Source organism: Caretta caretta, chromosome 22 (genome assembly GCF_965140235.1).
Source record: "Caretta caretta isolate rCarCar2 chromosome 22, rCarCar1.hap1, whole genome shotgun sequence".
Classification (NCBI taxonomy): domain Eukaryota; kingdom Metazoa; phylum Chordata; order Testudines; family Cheloniidae; genus Caretta; species Caretta caretta.
The window spans coordinates 16,604,221-16,624,821 of record NC_134227.1 but is presented as its reverse complement, the minus strand read 5'-3'; the positions used below and the strand labels follow the sequence as shown (position 1 = coordinate 16,624,821).

Below are 20,601 nucleotides of genomic sequence, written 5' to 3'. Positions count from 1 at the left end.
CACAGGTCCAGTTAATTGAAGGGATAAAAGCTTTGTTTCTTACTAGTCAACAAAACCCCGTAAACCAAACCTACACTACTTGACAGCACCGCTCTATAGGATTGCTGTTTACAGCAGTGTTACTACAGACCTGGGGGCTGATACCAGGTTTTTTTTTTTTTTTTTGGTTGTTTTACAGTAAGAGAAGCCGCCGTTCTGCCCACTCCTATCTGCTCTGACTGTATTACTGACAAGCAATTGGTGCAAGAATTGTTTTTGCCGTGGGTGGAAATGCCCCATGGCTTCCCAGCATTGTGTGCTGGGACGGGGAGATCTTCACCTTGAAGGTTAAGATTTTGGGGGCTGTGAGCAAAGGCATTTAAGCCGGTCGTGTCCAAAGCGCCAGCCCTCCCCTCCAGCGGGACGGAAGGAAACAGTGTCCCGGCAGGAAATCCGATCGTTTGCAACATACCAGCCCAACGGCTCCACAGCAGTTACTACTGGGGGCTGCCCAGCTCCGGCCCCCTGGGCCAGGGCTGCTGATTTCTCAGGGTGGGGGCTCAACACTTCTCGAAGCCAGGGCTCTCAAGCCGGCCTCCCGAGCCACGGGTCGTTTTAGAAAAGCGAGGCCACGGGTTTTTGTTCTTATTTACAGGGGCCATTTCCCTAAGACAACCTGCCCGGAGAACCGGGGCATCCTTCCGCCGGGGGCCCCGCTGCTCGCCCCTGCTGCCTCGGGTCCTAGCCGGCTTCCCCCGCTCCTCTCTCCCCGCGGCCTCACCCACCTTTCCCAGCCGGGCTCCTGGCTCCAGCAGGGGGCCCCCGCTCCCCTCTCCAGAGGCGACTCCTGGCCCCCGCGCGGGGCAAGGCTGCAGCCGGGCACGGGGGCTCCCCTGGCCGAGCGCACTCCGTGCTGCCCCCGCGCCACCCGGTACTGCCCCCGGTGCCCCTCCCGCCCCGGAATTGTCCCCCGCCGTGCCCCTCCCCCCCGGGTACTGCCCCCTTCCCGGTACTGCCCCCCTTCCGGGTACTGCCCCCCCCACCGTGCCCCTCCCAGGGTACTGCCCTCCTCCTCCCGGTACTGCCCCCCCCCGCCGTGCCCCTCCTCCCGGGTCGTGCATCCCTGCGGTACCCCTCCCAGGGTACTGCCCCCCCTGCCGTGCCCCCTCCCCCCTCGGGTACTGCACCCCTGCCGTGCCCCTCCGCCCCAGGAACTGCCCCCCCCCTGCCGTGCCCCCTCCCAGGATACTGCCCCCCTCCCACCACCGTGCTCCTGCGCCCCGGTACTGCACCCCTGCTGTGTTCCTCCTCCCGGTACTGCTGCCCCTCCTGCCGTGCCCCCGCCCAGGGTACTGTCCCCCCCCCCCCCCGCCGTACCCCTCCCCCACGGGTACTGCACCCACCCTGCCGGTACGGCTCCCGCCCGTCGTGCCCCCTCCCAGGGTACTGCACCCTTCCTCCTCCCTGTACTGCCCCCTCCCGCCGTGCCCCCTCCTCCTCCCGTACTGCACCCCCTGCCACACCCCCCCTCCTCCCGGTTCCGCACCCCCCGCCGTGCCCCTCCCCCCGGGTACTGCACCCTTCCTCCTCCCGGTACCGCACCCCCCCGCTGTATCCCCTGCCCTGGGTTCTGCACCCCCCCCCGCCGAGCCCCCGGTACTGCACCCCCACCGTCCCCCCTCCCAGTACTGCACCCCGGTGCCCCCCTCGGTGGGGGGGTGCACCGAAGCCCCCCTTCTTCCGGATACTGCAACCCCTCGCCATGTGCCCCCCTTTCCCCGGGTACAGCAGCCCCTGCCGAGCTCCCCGGCACTGCACCCCCCCGGCTCCGTGCAGTTCCCCCGGTCTCCACCGGGGGCCCCCCCTGTTCCCTCCGCTCCTCCCCGGTGCTGCCGGACACGGGCTCTCCGCTGGTGCTGCCGCCGGATCACGCCGAGTCTGCGGGAAAAGCCCCGGCTCCCGCCGGCTGCCCAGCCCGGAGCCCCGGGGAGCCGCTCAGGTAGGAGACCGGCCGCCGCTGCGTGGCCCCCGCGGTGCGGCTCGGCTCGGCTCGGCCAGCCCCAGCCCCCCGCACGCCCCGCTGTCCCCCCGGCGGGGTCCCCGCGCCCAGCCCCGGGCTCCTGCAGCCGCTTCCAGGGGAGAGACACCTTCGTCCCCGCCCGGTTCCTCTCCCGGGCTCTGCCTCCTTGCGCCCCATCCAGCCTGCGCCCTGCCCGGAGCCCGCTGGAGCCCTACGCCCTCGCCCACTCGGACCCCTTTGTTGCCCAGCGCCTCCTCTCGGGTCCCCCACCCCCCTTGCCTTCTTCATCCCCAGTGCCCGCTGCATCGGGGCCACCTTTTGCCCTGGGGTTCAGGATCATCCCCGGGGGCCCAGTCGCCGGGGGGAGGAGGGGAGGGTAACTGGGGGAGAGGGAGTCCGCATCAGAATCTACCCGGGAGGGGGATGGTGGCGAAGAAATGAAGAAGCAACTCCAGGGTCCCTGGATTAGCTGGGAGAAGAGGATGGGGGGGGTGGAAGGGAGGAAGGGGAGACGGAAAACTGGGTCCAGTTGTGTGATCCTCTTTTTGGAAGAGGTTGGACTGCAGGAGCTGGCTGTGCCATGGCTGGGGAGGTGAGAAGCAGGGGGTAGGTCTGTGGAGTGTTTGAAATGACTCAGATTTCCACCAGATCTTTCGTAATGATAATAAAAAATGTTTAAAAAATTACCTGTTAATACAAATAGATACTGTGGAAGATAATCCCCCCTGGGAGGTGATGCTATATGGGAGAGGCGGGGCTGGGAGGATGTTCTGGAGAGGGATGGGGGTGAAGGATGAAGGGGGCGTGGAGTGGGGAGAGAGAGAGATGAATAGGTGGAAGAGAGAAGGATGGGGTGGGAGGGAGTTTTGGAAGGAGAAGAAGAAGATGCAGTGGCGGTGGGTGGTGTGGTTGGAGAAGTAAATAGTGAACGGAGGAATGGGATGGAGGCATGGCAGCTGGTGGGTGAGGGAAAGATGGATGGAGGGATGGCACGGCTGGCTAGAAATTCATGGTCACTTATGAAGAGTCTTTCAAGTGGCATCTATTTCTCTGAGCAACCACCCTTCCTCTGTGGCTGACCTGGGGGTTGTGAGCAGTGGGACACCTCCTGACACCGTCTCCATGGCAGGGCTCCTGAAAATGTCCTGATCTATATTTCCTGGAGAAGGGGTGGCCAGGAGAGCTCTCTTTCCCGCCCCTGTAGGACTCTGGCATCCTGTGTGACTTGTAATGACTTCACAATCTAAACTGTTTTTAAAAGATTTAACCAACCGAAATGTACCATTGCATGAATGCTTCCCAACTACATTGTTATCCATTATACCATCTATTAGTCAAGGACTCTCCCACCAGCCATGGCAACAGATTATTTGTGATCACAATACTTTAGCATATCAAGAGTTGTAAATAACTGAGCTCTGTACCCTAGCCTTCAGCAAAGCCGAAACCTGAGGAGAGCAGGAATAAAGCACAGAGCCCAATTCCTGTGGGTTACCTTGACATGACTTCACTTTCCTGATATCATGGGAAGCGCATGGTAGTTTCACAGAGTCCTGGAGCAGAGCTGGCTGAGGTGGATGCTTACCAGGAAGTTGGAAGTGGCTATTTTAGTGCCCAGAGATTGCAGGCACTGGTGTTTTTGTAAATACCTTTAGATGACTATTTTCCCAGTGTCTTTGGGTTAGGAAGATGGGGTCAAACTAATCCATAATGTCACCTCACTGGATTCAATGGAGTTACACCAGGGGTGAGTTTGTCCTAACGTGATTTCCATCTGGGATACCTCATTCTCTGTGTGTGAGAAGGTTACCTGGAAATGCAGGAGTAATCCTTGTGCAGCCCCTTGTTAATAGTGTAGCTTTGCAAGGTGCAGAGGTATTCCGAAAGCCTCCCTAGGCCCAGCTTTATTCTGCCGTAACAGAGATGCTTCATCTCAAGCATGTCCTGCAACTCTGAACGGGAGCCTTTTGGGCGGAGGGAGGGGGGGAGGATGTTTGCTGTAGATGCTGCGCATTGCTCATCATTAATCAGGTTTATTATTTTCCCAAACTGGCAGGATTCATTCCTCAAGGTCGCGACCCTCAGGAGAGTTAATCTAATATGCACACATTACTCAGTCTGGGCTTGTTTAATTTTCAGCACTTTGCTCATTTCCTGTTGAGGAGCTATTGCCTGGGCGTCCGGGAGCTGTGCTTTGCCTCCAGGCCTCTAGCAGGAGGCAGTGTACAATGCCCAGGTCTTGTTGCAGTAGCATCCAGGGCAATGTCCCGTCCCTTTCCAGCCTCCAGCAGGAGCCGATGCCCACGTCCTGCAGCAACAGCATCCAGGCTAGAATTGCCCCTTCTAGCCTCCAGCAGGAAGTAGTTGCTAAGTGCCTATATCTTGTTGTAGCAGGACAGTCTCCTCTTCCAAATGCTTCAGGAGCCAGTACCTAGTGTCTATATCTTGCTGTGGCTAGCTAGCAGGGGAGAGCCTTCTATTCTTACTTCCAGCAGGAACTGGTGCCTAATACCCACAACCTGCTGCAGAATTCTCCTTTTCGAACCACTAGCAGGAGCCAAATCCCTTAGCCACCAAGGCATGTGTGTGCAGGTAGGAGGCTGCTGGTAACAAGACTTGCTATTTTTGTGCCGGGGCTTTTCTTTTGCTACATTTCACATAGGAATAGAAAAGGGCTTTGTTAGATGAATCTGCAGCTAGTCTCCTGCAGTGCCAAGGCAGGATACTTTAAAAGCTTTCTTGACATAAGACCTTTTTAACATATGCATGTTAGTGTAACTGTTGTATTTTAGAGGAACTGGCTGGCTGGGAAGAGAGGTAATGAGCTACTGAACCTTTCACCTGCAGGCCGCTGGTTCAAATCCAGTCCAGATTAATAATGACTGAAAACTGCCAAAGTGCTGTTTGGTGGTGTGTGTGAAAATAATTGTTTGACTTAATCTATTTCCTGGCGGACAGGCTTTTACATCACCAGACCGGACATAAATTAGTACCCCTGGAAGAAAGCAGTGGATGAATGGGCCATGGAGACTGGACTACTAAAGTTAGTGCTGGCATGGAGGAAAATTGCACTGTCAGAGCCTCCTCCGTTCTGGAGATAAAGTGGGCGTACATTGTCCATTTGGAACCTTTCAGCAGCACAAAATGAATTGCATGAAATCCTTGGAGAGAGATGTTTTAAAATGTAGTCTGTTAACCCTTTGCGTACTCGCTCCTAATACAGATCCTCTCCACCACTTCCATTTTTAGAGGCAGGTTCCATGAAAGGTTGAAAATCTTCAAAATAATGAGCCACAGGCTGAGATCAGGGAAATGCCAATTCCAGCTCCTCGGTTGGGGATTGGAAGGGAGGGAGATGCACCTGATGACCAGGGGGTGATCTGTCCAGCAAAATTTCCTCTCATCCAGAGGACAGGCCACCTGTAAAGTCTTGCTATGTGCTGGGATTTCAGCATGTGTGCTGCAGCGCTTAGGAATGACTTCATTACTGTTGACTGGATGTTTCTTGCTGAAGATTTTCTTTACCAATGTCTGTGTGAAGAACTGAGCTGTGTATGTCACTCATAGTCACGTGAACCTAAATACCCAGAAGCCAAAAAACATTTGGTGATTGGTAGGAGAGTGGTGGATAATTTAAGGGAGTTGGTCTTCAGAGAGCTCATCAAAGGAGGATCCAGGCAGTTGTACATATTACCGCCTTGGAACAACTTTGTTATCTATATACTAAAGTGTGTCAAGAGATCCCATCTGCACAATCCTATGTGCATACTGATTACATAACCCTCTAATAGAGCAGTAGGTGAGCAATTACCTACTGAGTTAAGAATCAGCCAGGATTATGGGAAGATCCCATTTGTTGACTCTAGGCTGTATTAGTCTGGGAGGAAGAACCACAGGGTCAGTCCTTGTCCAGTAGCCTCTTTGCTATGTCCATTCCAGCCAAGTTCTGTCCCTTTGGGATCACAAGGGATGTTTCAGTCCAGTTGCTGAACGGTCCTTACCTTGGGGGAAAATCTGCTTTCTGAATGGTTAAGGGCCAGAAGAATTGAGAAGCAGGAAGGGCATCCAATTCCTCTGGCTTGATGGAAAGTTGGAAGTTTGTGTCAGGAACCCACAATGAATGTTGGCTCCTTGGGGGTGGAAAGAGATTGCCTGGGTTGGGGATGGGTCCTCCTGTCAGTGAAGAAATGGGAAGGAGAGAAAATGAGAAAGTAGAAAGAGAAGGAGCTGAAAGTGACAGAGGTGAGAAAGTAGGGAAGAGGAGTACATACACATTTAGAATCAGTTAGCATTAAGGACTGAAGTAAAGAGGAGAATTTACTTGGATAAGAAATCGATAAAATAGGCTGATTAAAATATAGGGGAAGCCAGTTGAAAGGCAAACTGTTAATTAAAAATAATATTTAAATGAGCATGTTACTAATAAGGCGAGAGGCTTAAATGGAGCCCGATCCTGTGAGGCACTGAACACCGTTAACCCCCTATCCTGCATTGACCTTAGTGAAAGGGGGTGGATTTTGAGATGGGATTTGAAAGCAGAGAGGGTGGGATAGAATGGAGGAGGGCTGCAGGCAAGGGGGAGTGGAAGTGGGCCTATCTCCCCAGTCCAGAGGGGTCGTGCTCCCGCTCTGCTTTCAATTTACTTTAACCATTGGAAGGGAGGTCATTCTGGGCTTAGTGGGCACCCGAGAAGGAGGTATGGAAGTGGGAGGAGAAGTGATGTTCATTGTCTAATGTCTGTGTAATGGACTTCTTGACTTGCTGATGAGTAACGCAGTAGCATCCAGAGGCCTCAACCAAAATTAGGGCCCCACTGTGCGGGGTCTGTACATAGACGGAATAAGATAGTTCCTGCCTCAAAGAGCATTCACCCTAAACAGACAAGGGGTGAGAGCGTGTTGTGATCCCCATGTTACAGATGGCAGAAAGAATGAGGTTACACAGTGAGTCTGGCAGATCTGCAGGTTGAACTTGAGTCTCTCAAGTCCTAGTCCTCTGTGCCTTAACTGCAAGACTGCCCTGCTTCTCAGGTTGTTTTCCCAGAATCCTTGCCTCTCTTCTTATCCACTAGTGACAAAAGAACCGCAAGAGAGCAGCTGCCTTTGGCAGTTGGATCCCATGAATGCAAGAGCGAGTGCTGGGTTGTGTGTGTGGGACTGCTGGTTATGGTGTATCCTGGTTTGATAGGGGAACAAAGTCCTGAAAGCCAAAGGGCTGATTCGCAAGAGGTGCTGAGCACCTTCCTCTCCCGTTGACCTAAGCTGGAGTTGTGAGTGCTGAGCACATATAAAAATCGCACCCCAGCTTTCTTAAGCTGCTAGATAGAAGGCCGTAAGCCCCTGCATTAGCCTTTTCAGAAGTGCCTCCATTCCATGCTGGGGGCTTCTCACAAAATGTTCAGCTGTCTATGCTAACCCAGAGCTTCAACTGGGGAGCAACTGTAATTCTTGTCTAAGAACAGCATAACTGGTATCTCCTAGACTCAGTGGGTTGAGAGAAATCTGTGGAATATTGGTGATTCCTTGCTGAAGGGAATGGGAAACTCAGTTATCCAAATGGGGAATTTCTGTATACAGAAAACAGACTCCAGATACTATCGTAAGGTTATTCCCGTGCAGAGGAGGCCACAGAGTCCAATTTATTTGGTTATAAGTCCCTGTTAGTGGAAATATTAATATAATTCTAGGAGTGCAGCATCGGGGATCAGCTCAGAACAATAAAGAACTTGGTGTGTTCATATAGGTGAAAAGTTTCAAAATCTGATGGAACCTAATTAACAGTTTTAACTACCCCAATATTAACACACTGTCTGGTATGTTGGGCCTGGATTGGAGGAACAATTTATGGCATTAATAAACAGCTGCTTTTTAGAGCAGCCTGTTTTGGTACCTATGGTAACTCTTGATTTAGCTTCTTGTAATAGACAAGAATGTGGATTTAGCAGCTCTGTTGGCGAGTGACCATGGCACGATTGTATTTTATGTAATCGTGAGTGACTCCCTTAGGGATAAAGCAATGATGGCAAACTATAAAAGGGCAGTTTGAAAATGTTGAGGAAATTGGTTGACTGGAGGCTGATGGGAAAAGTGGAGAAACAGACCAATGTTAAGCCTCCCACGAGCAGCCCAAAGAGTTATTTAGGGACGTGGCAGTCGAGGTACTGAAGCTTTGTAGATGTCAGAGAACAAAAAAAAAACCCACAGGCAAATAGAAAGCAACAGAGTTGGCGTGAAGAACACTGAGCATCGCTGTGGTACTTTCCCTGCACTCCTTGCAAAGTAATTTACAAAAGAGGGTGAGTGTCTTTCTCCCCTTTTTACACACAGTGAAATGGGAGCACAGAGAGGTGAAGTGACTTATTCAAGGGAAGCGAGCCAGTGAGAGAGGTAAAATCAGATTGGATGTAGGAGTCCTGACCTGCAGTCCCTCTCTTATTAGCTAAAAGAAAAGGAGTACTTGTGGCAGCTTAGAGACTAACAGATTTATTTGAGCATAAGCTTTCGTGAGCTACAGAAAACTTATGCTCAAATACATTTGTTAGTCTCTAGGGTGCCACACGTCCTCCTTTTCTTTTTGCGAATACAGACTAACACCGCTGCTACTCTGAAGCCTGTCTTATTAGCTAGTTACTCTGCCACAAGTGGGCCAGTTTATTAGGCCTCGAAAAAGGCATTCTCGTAGAGTAGAAAGCTCGCCTGAAGACCCTAGACTGGAGTGCAAGGGCAATGCCAATGGTGAAGAGAGGTAAGAGAGTATGGACCAGATCAAATGACAACATCAGTGCAGCTAAGTCAGTTGAAACCAGCTGCAGATCTGACCCTATATATGCAGTGGTATGGAGGAGACTCATACAAAATTCGGGGAATACATTAAAAGGCTGCAAAGGTGACTGTAGCCCCTAGGGGCAAAAGTTTGTGCAAGGAACAATGGAAGAGGAAAATGAAGGGAGGAGGTGGGTGGAGGGGAAGTACAAGGATTCCTTTGCATCTGGATGCTGGAGAAATTCCCATTCACAGGAAATTAACAGCTAGGTGAGCTCTCTAAAGAGGAAGTAATGGAGCGACTTGAGAAACTTGGGTGCTGTAAATCAGCAGGACCCTGATGGTTCATCTGAGGGCTCTGTGGGAAATAAAGTGTGAAATAGCAGAGATATGAACATGGCTCTGCGGTATTAACTTGAAAGTGGCAATTCTTCCTGAGGCTAGAAGGATACTGTTGTGGGGATCGGCTCCATGGAGCCAATGGCATTGCAGCAGGGATGACTTTGGCCCGTGATGCCTTTAAAAAGTAAAATAAAAACAGAAGTTCCAGGAAATTAGCCCAGTGAATCTCATTTCTGTTCCATGGCAACTGACAGTCTAATGAAAGCTCAAATACTTGGATCTGCCGAACCTGCACAGTCAAACCAACATGGACAAGGGCGGAAATCTGTCCCTTTAACCTGGTAGAGATTACGGGGCAAGTTAATGAAACAGGAGAGCTGATGATGACCCAATTGACACAATTTATTTGGATTTTCATCAAGCTTTCCATTATGTCCTTCATAAGAGACTATTAAAGGAGATAAATAATAGAGTGGGGCAAATAAATAACCCCAGGTTAAGGGGCAAAGTCTGGTGGTGGTTTAACTAGGTAAGTAACAGAAAATGAAGCTGTAATGGGAGGCTGCTGCTCAGAGGGCAAAGAGGTTATTGGTGGGTGGGAGCGGGGTCCTTGCATAGACACTGGAGCTGTTTATTATGTTTAATGATTCGGAGGAGGAAGTGGACCAGAGATGGGGTAGGAGACAATTTTGCTGTTGGAAAGAACTCGCTTTGGTTACTAAACGCTGAGGAGATTTCAGAGGCACAGCCGCTAGATAGAAGCACATCAGGGGATTGGTCAGCACGCTGGCAGCTGGGATTTAACTGGAATAAATGTGCAAAGTAATGCACGCTGGAAAAAGCAGTCTGAATCTTCTCTCCCGGAGGCAGGCAGGCTGTGAATCTGTGGGATCTTCCGAGGAACAGAGAGACATAGGAACAATCGGAAGATAACCTGTTCTGCATGCAGTAGTAGTTTAAAAGGCAAATAGACTGTGTGGGAGCACTGTGAAAGAAAGTTAGCATGGAAAGAGATTCTGACCTTGCAGCAGATGGCCTCATCTGAGCTAATCTTGATAACCGGGGGCAGAGCAGATATTAACAAAGCCTAGAGGACAGCAGTAAAGGGGGGAGACAGTAGCATCTAGTGGATAGAGCACTGGATTAGAAGTCAGGAAATGTGGGTTCTGTTTGAGGCTCTGCCAATGGCCTGCTGGCTGACTTAGGGCAAGTCACGTCGCCTTCCTGTGCCTCAGTTTCCCCATCCATCATCTCTTCCTTGGTAAAGAGTAGAACCGTGCAAACGACCGTTCTTTGTTTTTGGTTCTCTGGTAGTTCAAAAAAGAAAACAAAAGAAAAGAAAAGTTCTGGGTTGGCCCAAACCGAAAAATTTTTGGTGACCCAAAACGATGAAGAAGAATTCGTATTTCAAGTGTTTTTAATCTTTTAAATCAAACGGAAGGAAATTTTCAACCGAAGTCGTGTTGGACCGAAAAATCAAAACCTTTAAAAAAATGTTGCAACGTTTTGACTTTTCCGAGCTTTTATTCTTTTTATAAATATATGAACAATTCGCTGAAACCTTTCGGTGATGCTGAATCTGTGTTTTTTCCCAGGGAAAAGAGAAAAGTTTTAGCCAAAAAAATGGATCTCTCTACAGTAAAGAACGTTGAGCTCTGTGGTTGCCCTAGGTATTAGGAAGGGAATTCCCCACCCAAAGACCACCTACAGCGTTGCAGACAGGTCGATACATGGCTGAGGAGCACCAGAGGGTTTCCTCTGGCACAGCAGAGACTTGGCACTGCAAGAATCAGGATGCTGTGCTTGATGGGGTGCTCTGTTAGTACTTAGGGAGTTGACAGTAGTATGACAAATCCCACATGTCTTTTCCAGTGTTCACTCCCAACCTTGGTTTCTGCATAGTGTGAAGCTTGCAGGGGAGGAGAGGTAATGGTGCAGAAAGCCAACAGGTGAGTCCTCTGAAGCAGTGAACAGGACAACCAGATGTGTGTTTAAGAGGAGACTCTTGGGACTGCTCCCCTAAATGGTTCCGAAGATAATGCTTTATCTCCAGAAACATGGGGGATTTATACAGCTTTTACATTTTTTTTTCTCCTGCTCAGCTGCAAATCCCCATATCAGATCCCGGCCAGGTGATGGGATGGAGTTGCAAGGCTTATTCTGCAAAGAAGCAGCTGCATAATGTAATTTCCAGCCCATGTCTCAACTGAGCACCCAGTGAGCCATCCAGCATGCGGGGATTTGCATCTCTACTGAAATCAAGCTGCTTTAAAGTCTGCGGAATTGATTTGCATCCTTCATGAGGGAAAGAGCCAGACATACACTTTTCCCCCCTCTTCCATCCTTCCTCCCTTTTTAGTGTATTTGGTTAGCTGAGCATCCAGCACAGTGATGTGGAAATAAAGCAAAAAAGCTTTGTCTTGACTTCATTTCATACGTATGTCTCTATGCATAAATAGGGAGCGTATATCACATTGGCAGTCCCTAGCCAGGCTAGAGTTAATGGAACTGCTGCTGTAACCTTATAAACCCTGCTTCTCAAAGGTTTACAACGAGTCTGCAAAAATTCATTCCAGGCACAAACGAGTCATGCAAGGTCTCAGCCCCCCCTTGAGCAGAAAGTCATCATAATACAGATTTCCCACCCACGGTTGCTTGGGCATTCGCCACAGTTCAGTGAGGATTTTACTGCTTTTCAAAGGTGGCTTTTCCGTCCTGTCATTGTCATGGGATTTGGCATCAAGAAACAACAGGAGGCAAATGGATCGGTCCATTCATCATCGTGAGGAATACTTACAGATGGATGCGTCTCGCACACCATTTATGTCGGGGAAGTCACTCCAGACTGACACTGGGGCAAAGGAGGGGAGCCTCTGGCCCTTACATCTCCATTTTTTGTGGAATTTTGGGGTGCCCAGCCTAAACTGTCATGGGCCTAGGTTGCCACCACTGATGTGCAAAAGACCCAGGACATCTGGGGTGACCCTGAGTGCATAAAATTGATGAGCTGGCAGCGTGTACTGAGCAGCCTTGCAGATTTCCTGGGACAGCTGTCTTAAAAACAAAACAAAACAAAACAAAAACCCAAATCCTGGGAATGGCTACCCTAGCTGGGCCTGATTTTCAGAGGTGCTCAGTGTGACAGATGTGGTGAACGCCAGCGTATCTGGAGACTATCGAAGCCGCTGCATAAATGTTATCTGGGTAAATGCTACCTGTATCTCTGTGAGCCACGGTCTGTATGCTGGCTGGTTGAGGGGGTTGCTGAGCTCCGTCCAGAAACTAGAATTAACGGTCAGTAATTACTGCTTATCATCCATGGGATAGGTAAACAGCTCCAGAGAAGGAGCACCTGCTGGGATGAATTTCATAGACTGGTTGAAACCAGAGTCAAGAGATCCAGGAAGCAAAGAGCTGGTGATATAAAGGCCCAGGGTCAAATGCTTAATGGGGACCCCTCATTTTGGTCCAGCAAACTGACATGGACTGTTAACCAAGAGAGGCAGACCCTGCTGAAGGGTCAGGTCCCCAGAGGAAAGACTGAGGGACCTCTGGTAAGCTTAAGTATACGTGTAGACCTTTTGTTGCTTGTTTTCAAGCAGACCGCAGAGCGGTTCAGAGCTTCAGTTTCCTCAAAACTGTGACACTAAGCAGTGAGAACTCCACTCTCAGTGGGACATGCAGGTGCTCAGCACCTCTGAAAATGAGCCACCAAGGTCTGTAAAGTTTGGGAACCAAGAAATCCAAAATCATTATATGTTGACCTCGGTGTTTATTCCAAACTTCAGAACTTCAAAGCCCTGTACAAACCTTAACTAAGGAATTTTCACAACTCCCCTGTAAGGCGGATAGGTTCCGAGATATTAGCCCCTCGACAGGTGAGGCACAGAGTGATTAAAATATAATCCTACTCTGGGAAACGCCTGTGTAAAATAGACCAGTTGAGTGGTGTCTCGATAGCTCCAGAACAAATTTGCTCAGTTTACAAGTAAAAAGATGTTGCTGGGTTTTTGATATCTCCCCCCTCCCCCCCGACATGCTGCCAGCCCTGTAGCCTTGTCCTGTGTCCATTTGGTTCGAGCCCCATTGCTGGTAAGCGTTCTCTCCCAGGGTTGTGCTGGTTCTGTCATGATAAACACTCAGTTTTAGCACTAAACGCAGCAGCTCTTACGTGAGAGGTAATATTCACCCCTCTACAAGCTCATTTCCCTTCCACAGAAAATTGCAACCTTTTGTTGAAAACCAAAGAATTTTTGCTTTTCCAATGAACAGTTGAAATTTTTGGAGGAAAATGGACATTCTGCAAAAAGAAAAACCAAAATTCGAATGGAAATTTTTTGACCGGCCTCACTCCCCCGTTCAGAAAGCATCACCAACGTCCCACTTACACCCTGGTTTGAGAGTTAAAGGAGGATTCACATAGCCTCATGGAGCTTACGGTCAGAAGGGACCACCAGATCATCAATCTGACCTCCTGTCTATCACAGGTCACCAACGCCTTGTGCTGGCTCTCTGTGTTGGGATGAATTTCACCCAAGATGGCTAAGAAGGAGCCATAGTCTCTTTAATGCTTTAAGTGACTTACCTAGAGCAATTCACTGAGCCAATGGCAGAGCTCAGATTACAACGCAATAGTTCCTGGGTCCTGGCTCTACAGGACTTCCTGTCGTGCTCCCTCCTTATTCCTGTTCTTCCCATTGCACAAGCTGGTCGCTTGTTCCAGAGAGCCTGTGTGGGGGGCCTAACTCATCATTGTCCTCGACCTTGCATTCTCCTTTACACTAGTGGAAAGCTGGAGTGAAACACAACCAGGTTAGAAAAAGGGCATTGTACACCCACGTTGCACTGGTTGTGAGAGTAAACTGCTCTTTAATCTAGCAGAGAAAGGCATAAATATGGCCTGTCCTTGTAATGGACCGAGACATACGCAAGAGAAGCATCAAAAAGAGGCTAGGTAGGTGTATCCTTTTTAGTGTACTTGGAGGAGGAGGGCTCCCCAGCCAGCAAGCCAGAATCTTTAGCCAGGTTCTTCTGAATATTAACTTGATCCTGACTAAGTAATAAGTATGTGCAAGTGAATATGTTAATGTTTTATTGGAGCTTTGCCTGCTGAAAAGAAAAGTGAAAAGACAAAGGCATAAAAAGACCCATGGCTGGAAGCTGAAGCTAGACAAATTCAGGCCGGTAATAAGGCACAAATTTTTAACAGTGAAAGTAATTATCCATTGGCAGAGTTTACATAGGGAATACGGTGGATTCTCCATTCCTTGCAGTCTTTAAATCAAAGCTGGATCTCTTTCTAAAAGATCTGCTATAATTCAATCAAAAGTTCTGGACTTGATGCAGGAACTGCTGGGTGAGGTTCTCTGACCTGGGGTTATACAGGAGATCATAACGGTGAAGGTCCCTTCTGCCCTTAAAAATCTGTGAAAACCTTCAAAATGTGACCCAAGTGTAACTGACGCAAGTGATGTTTGCCTGAGGTTGCAGAGAGCTTGAAACCCTAGCTCTGAGGTCTGACATGCCCTGTCCACTTCAATGGGGGCTGACTGAGATGCTAGTTGAATATTAGCAGTCTAATTAAACATCAAATGATAGGCCTTTATCAACACATGGTGAGGGCTCAGATTTCAAATCTGGAAACATAGCCTAGGGTGAGAACCCTGTGGCAGTAGAAATTTGATGATGGGCTCTGGAGAGAGCTGGTTTTCTGTGAACTGGGCTGACGTGCCTGTGTGTTATAATTCCTGGCAAGCATTAAACAAGATTTTAATCTTCTCAGTCACTGCTTGCTTATTGAAGAACGTTGCAGCCAATACAAATGTAAACAAAACTGTCTGGATATTTGTTTATGTAACAGATCATTAAAAACTCTGTGAAAAATATCTTGTTCTGGTCTGTTAGCTAATTAATCTGCATTTTAAGAATTGTCTGAAGACATATTTTGCAAGATAGTCCATTGAGCTGCTGCTTATCCAGTCAATAATCCCCATATTTAATAGTCCCACAGAATGTATTTCTATAATGTGTTGCAAACAGTTCAGAAAGTTGCATCTTTTCTGTTTTAAGATGTCAACATTCATCACATTTTCTATGACAGATTATTACTATCAATGGAAAAATTCAGAGACATTAGCTTTCAACTGCTAATGCTAAGACTACGGATAGAGAAGTCCCAAAAGCAAACCCATGGGTCTCAATACTTCCGAACGCTGAATGTGTTTGCAATTCAGAGCTGGATCCAGTTCCAGATGTTCTGGTTTGAGCCTGTAAAATTCAGGCAGTGGTTGTCTCAAACTCCCCACCTGGATGACAGGTGCTGATTCTGCTGGAAAAGTGTTTTTTTCTGACTCACCTGAGTCAGGTGGCTCATTATCCCATGGATATAAGTGAAGTGGTAGTAAGTCTCTGGGGACAGATGATTGGGAGGGAGGCTGAGCAGCCCAGAGAGGAACTCTGGGAGCTGCCAAGCCAGGATGGGAGGTTTGAGATAAACTTTATCTTCCCAAAAAGCAGCTGAACGTGGGCTCCCAGTGGAATGTGGTGGCTAAGTGAGCAAATGCTGTTCCTGGCTGTGTAAGCAGGGGAATACTGACTAGATGTAGGGAGTGATATTGCATATAGCAGTAGTCAGACAATACCAGAATATTGCATCCAGTTCTGGTGTCCATACTTCAAAGGGGATGTTCACAACTTGGAAAGGGCTTACAGAAGAGCTACAAGAATGATTTGAGGTCTGGAAAGCCTGTCTTACAGAGACTGAAGCTCCATTTATTTAGCTTTTCAAAGAGATGGTTAAAAGGAGACTTGATTGCAGTCTGTAAGTACCTACATGGGGGAGATATTTTTGATAGTAGAGGGTTCTTTCATCTAGCAGACAACGTCAGAACACGATTGTCACTGAAAGCTGAAGTGAGACAAATTGAGGCTAGCAATAAGGCACCCCTCCCTCTTTTTTTTTACAGCGCAGGCAATTAACCATGGGGACAATTTACTGGGGGATATGATGAATTCTCCAGTGTTTGAAATCTTTGAATCAAGATTAGATATCTTTCTCAAAGAGATGCTCTTGCATCCCCAGAAGTTATGGGCCTGACGCAGGAGCCACTTGGTGAGATTATCTGGCTGTAATATTCAGGACATCAAACTAAACAATCATCATGGTCTTAAAAGTCTATGGATTTCTTTATTAATAAAGTCAAACTCCAGGGAGGGACTGGCTGGTGTATATAGAACATCTTGGAAAAGATTTTCACAGGGTCCATCTCTAGCTGCCAAAGAATTGAATGAAACTCAGGCATATGTCTCCACTGTATTGTAAACCTTGGTCCGGGCTTGTGGACTCGTTTCTCAGCCCAAGCATTAGCATCCACACTGCATTGTAAACCTGGGTTTACAGTTGCTGCTCCTGAGTCTCTCAGCCATGCTAATGCATCCATACTGCACTATGCAGACCTTCTCACTTGGATCTGCAGTTTGAGCTGCATCCATACTGGAAAATGAGGGGACCCAAGCCACAGCGGGACTTAGACTCTGACCCACCCCCTAAGATCTGGGTCCCAGGTGCTTGCTGACATGAGTCAGACTGATGTGCTTGTGGACTGAAGTGGCACTTGGGCTCAAACTTGGTTTAGTCTGCAGTGTAGACATACCTTAAAAGTGCTCAAATAATCTGTTTTATTAAAGGGCCCTCAGCACTGTAGTATCTTAGAGCACACTGAGTATTTACCTTCACCACGTCCCGCGCTATTACCTCTGTATTTCTTACAGATGTGGGAATAAGGCCCAGAAAGACTAGGCCCAGAGCCTCACAGGTATTTAGGTGCCATTGAAATCAATGGGAGTTAGATGCCTAATTACCTTGGGTGGTTCTAGGCCTATGTGACTTGCCCAAGGGCATGCAGGATATCTGTGGCAGAACAAGAATTGCACCTGGCTCTTCAGAGTACCAGGCCAGTGCCTGACCCACAATCGGAGGATCATAAAAATGCAGAGCGGGGAGGGACCTCAAGGAGTGACCAAGTCCAGCCTCCTGCACAGAGGCAGGGCTGTGTAAACCTAGATCACCCCAGGCAGGTGTTTGTCCAACCTGTTCTTATAAACCTCCCGTGGTGGGGATTCCACAGCCTCCCTGGGAAGCCTAGTCCAGAGCTTAACTCCCCTTAGAGTTACAAAGCTTTTCCTAATATCTAACCTAAATCTCCCTTGAAAAAGCCCATTACTACTTGTCCTGCCTTCAGTGGACACAGAGATCAGTTGATCACTATCCTCTTTATATCAGCCCTTAGCATGTTTGAAGGCTGTTACCGGGTTCCACGCCTCTGGAGCCCCATTGCCAGCCTGGTTTTGCCAGCTCAAGATGTCCACCACCCACGTTTCTGGGTGCTGAGCCTGGATTCCAAAGCTTTGGCTGAGTCCCCCAGCTGACCGCTGCAGGGAGGTGGCTAAAGGCGTGTTTTTTTTTTTTTTTATTTGTGTTGTTGTATCACGTAGGAGGCCTGGTCGTGGGCATGGACCCCATTGCTACCTACAAACATAGAATGAAAAGACAGTCCCTGCCCACACCTTACCTGCTCTTGTGATGGCCTCTAAGCATTTTGTTCAGGCAGATTCAGACCTACAGATGCCCCTCTAGGGAACTAATCTGTAACCACTGACTGGTGTCATTACACATATCACTGTTTTGTATCCACACCTATCGCACATAACTTGGCAGTCTGTGTTATTGCATCATGAGAGTGTTCGTATAAAAATAACGAGCTGTTCACTTCCCCCCCCTTCTCGCCTTCTTAGAGGGAGGTGCTTAGAAAGGCTCCCATGGATTGAGGTGGTTCTGATTGGATCAGACCGCCCCCTCCCTCGCACACCTGATAAACCAGCTGTTAGAGGTTCAAAGCTGCTACAGAACCTCCAGCAGATGCCCGCACAGAAACAAAGGAGGCTGGAAATGCAAATCCCTCATGCTATCACTCAAGACGTGTTTAGCAAATGCAGGGAAGGAGATTAAGCAGCATCGTTATTGTTCCGTCAGTGGCTGGTGTGTTAAGTACAGCATGCAGTGCATTTGGGGAAGTTACTTTTTCTTGCCACTGTGTTTCTCTGTCACCCCTGCCCAACAGAGCCATGCAGAGGTGGTGAGAGGGACAGCCCAGGACTGTGTGGTATCTTGTGAGCCTCAAGGCTGAGACTGCACATAGGTTCAGCGTGATAAATCCAGGCCAGGGGTTTCACAGCTTGACTCTCTGTCCTATCCAACTGTGACACTTGCTTTGCAGATTTCACAGCAGGGCTCGAGGGCCCCAGGCCAGATGCTGCAGAGCTGGTCTCTCAGTGGTGCTGTAGTGGCTTGTTGAGCGTGTGTGGAAGGGAGCAGGGTGATGGGTAAGGATTCCTCACCATCCTTCCTCCCTGAGCATGGAAACTGATTCAGGGAATGGGAGAGAGCTTCTGCCAGCCCAGGCTAATCTCTCCCACTGCTGAAACAATTCTCCTGGATGTTGCTAGCCCATAATTGTTGGGGATGCTGGAATAAGCACCACCCTTTTCACAGCTGCCATGTAGTAATGTGTGGTGGGTCCTTGATGTACAACACATCCACAATCTAGTTTTGTTTTGTTTTTTTCCCCACTGGAATAACAAGGGAGCATGATCTTTCCTGGGTCCAGGAGCTGGGGTTGGAATACAGAAACAGTGGAGACAGGATCCTCTCCCCGCACCCTTGTCTTCATCTGACTGCAGATGGCATGTGTCTCCCAGCTAGATTCTCCTGAAGCAGCATCTTTAAATCAAGTGTATTTATGTAATGAACTTTGTCTACAGGCTATCATCAGAACTTGAAGCTGCAGCTTTCAGCAACAATACGGAGATGACAGCCCCTTGAGCTAAAGGAGTAATTTCATTAGTCATTGCTGGTAGTGGTAGTAGGCTGTTATCTTTTAGTGGCCCAGCCACCTGGGGAGGGGGTGTGGCTGAGGAACAACAATACACACTTCCCCTGTGTTTGTGTCTGTGTAACTATTACGCTTCCTGGACCCTTCTTTATGCAATAAGATAATATTATTATTTTGCATTACAGTAGTGCTTAGAGTCCCCTGTCAAGATCAGGGCTAAGTTAGCTGCTGCACGTACACATAATAAGAGATAGTGCCTGCCCTTAAGAGTTTAAAGTCTAAATAGACAAGGCAGACAAAAGTTGGGAGAGGAAACGGAGAGAGGAAATGATTTGCCTAAGATCATGTGGCAGAGCTGTCAGAAGAACACAGGTCTCCTGACTCCCAGTCCAGTGCCCTACGTGCCGGACTACACTGCATCTCAATTGTATTTGGTAAATGATGACTTGAAAGTCATCCCGTGTGCCCCCGCCACCTTTTTTCTGTCCTCGCTGCTCTGGTTTTTATTTGCTGGGTCAATAGGTGAGGCGTGTCAGGTTGGAGTTTGATTTTTGGGGGGATGGGTGCTCTCAGAGCATTGGTAAGAATCGAATTAGGATTGTATCAAAGAGAGGGAGAGATTTCCAACTGCAAAAAAAACCCAACCCATTTCAGTTAAGTTAGTAATATTGGAACTGTTAATCTGAGTGTTCATTGATAGATTGGATCGAAGAAGTGACAGACAATTACTCTCCTTCCAAGCGGAGAGATTCCACTCATTAAGTAGTTTTAGTTGCTATTGCATCATTTTTTGTGCCTTGAGTTTGATCATTTCCCCCTCCTCGCTCAATGCTTTTCTTTTACTGGCTTTATAATTAGCGCCAATTTTTTCTGGCATGATCTCAGCCCTTACATTGTCCTTGTTCTCTTACAATCATCTTTAATGTCTCTGATACTTCAGGGACTTTTAAGTGGCCGGAGGTGACAGCTTAACCAAGGGATGCATTTGTGCTTGATCCAGTGTCAGCTGTGTGTGTGGATTTAGGGTATGTGTTTCTCCCAGGAAACTGATTCACTCATTAAAGGTTCTTTGTTGCTGCAGGTTCAATTATGGAACCAAATTGTTTTATAGACAAAAACAATGTAATCCGAAGAGCGCTTTTATGGTGTCTTTGACATAAATGACTAAGCAGTCGGGAAATCATGGGGAAGTTATTCTCGCCAACTAATAGAAAAATGTGCACTTGTATAATGCCTTTTATCGGATACCATCAAAGTATGTTTCAGCACTTCCGTTCAGCCTTGCAAGCCCCTGCTGGCATGTGTGCGTGGGGAGTATTGTTAACCAGTTTTTACAAATGGGTAAACTAAGGCAAAGCGTGGTGAAATGTCTTGGCTAAGGTCACACAGTGAATCAGTGGCAGAGCTGAGAGCAGCAGCTGGGTCTAGAGCAGGACAGCATCTTTGAACAGCACCTAACACTATGGGACCCTCATCTCAGTTGAGTCTTTTAGGTGCTGCTGTAAGACAAATGATGATAAGAGCTGGGAGAAGAAACCAGAAATCCTGACGCCCAGCTCCGCTGGTCTCTGATCACGAGACAACGCTCCTTTCCCTCTTACGTATCTAT

At 48.5% G+C, this 20,601-nt stretch overlaps 1 protein-coding gene across 1 annotated transcript in view; it reads left to right on the top strand.

Moving 5' to 3' along the window:
- Window positions 1–1,831: 1,831 nt before the first annotated feature.
- Window positions 1,832–20,601, top strand: part of GRIK4 (glutamate ionotropic receptor kainate type subunit 4) — a 304,635-nt gene continuing 285,865 nt past the window's right edge. Inside the window, 1 exon segment of the mRNA XM_048827667.2 lies at window positions 1,832–1,978. The gene's annotated coding sequence lies outside the window, so the exon portion shown is untranslated.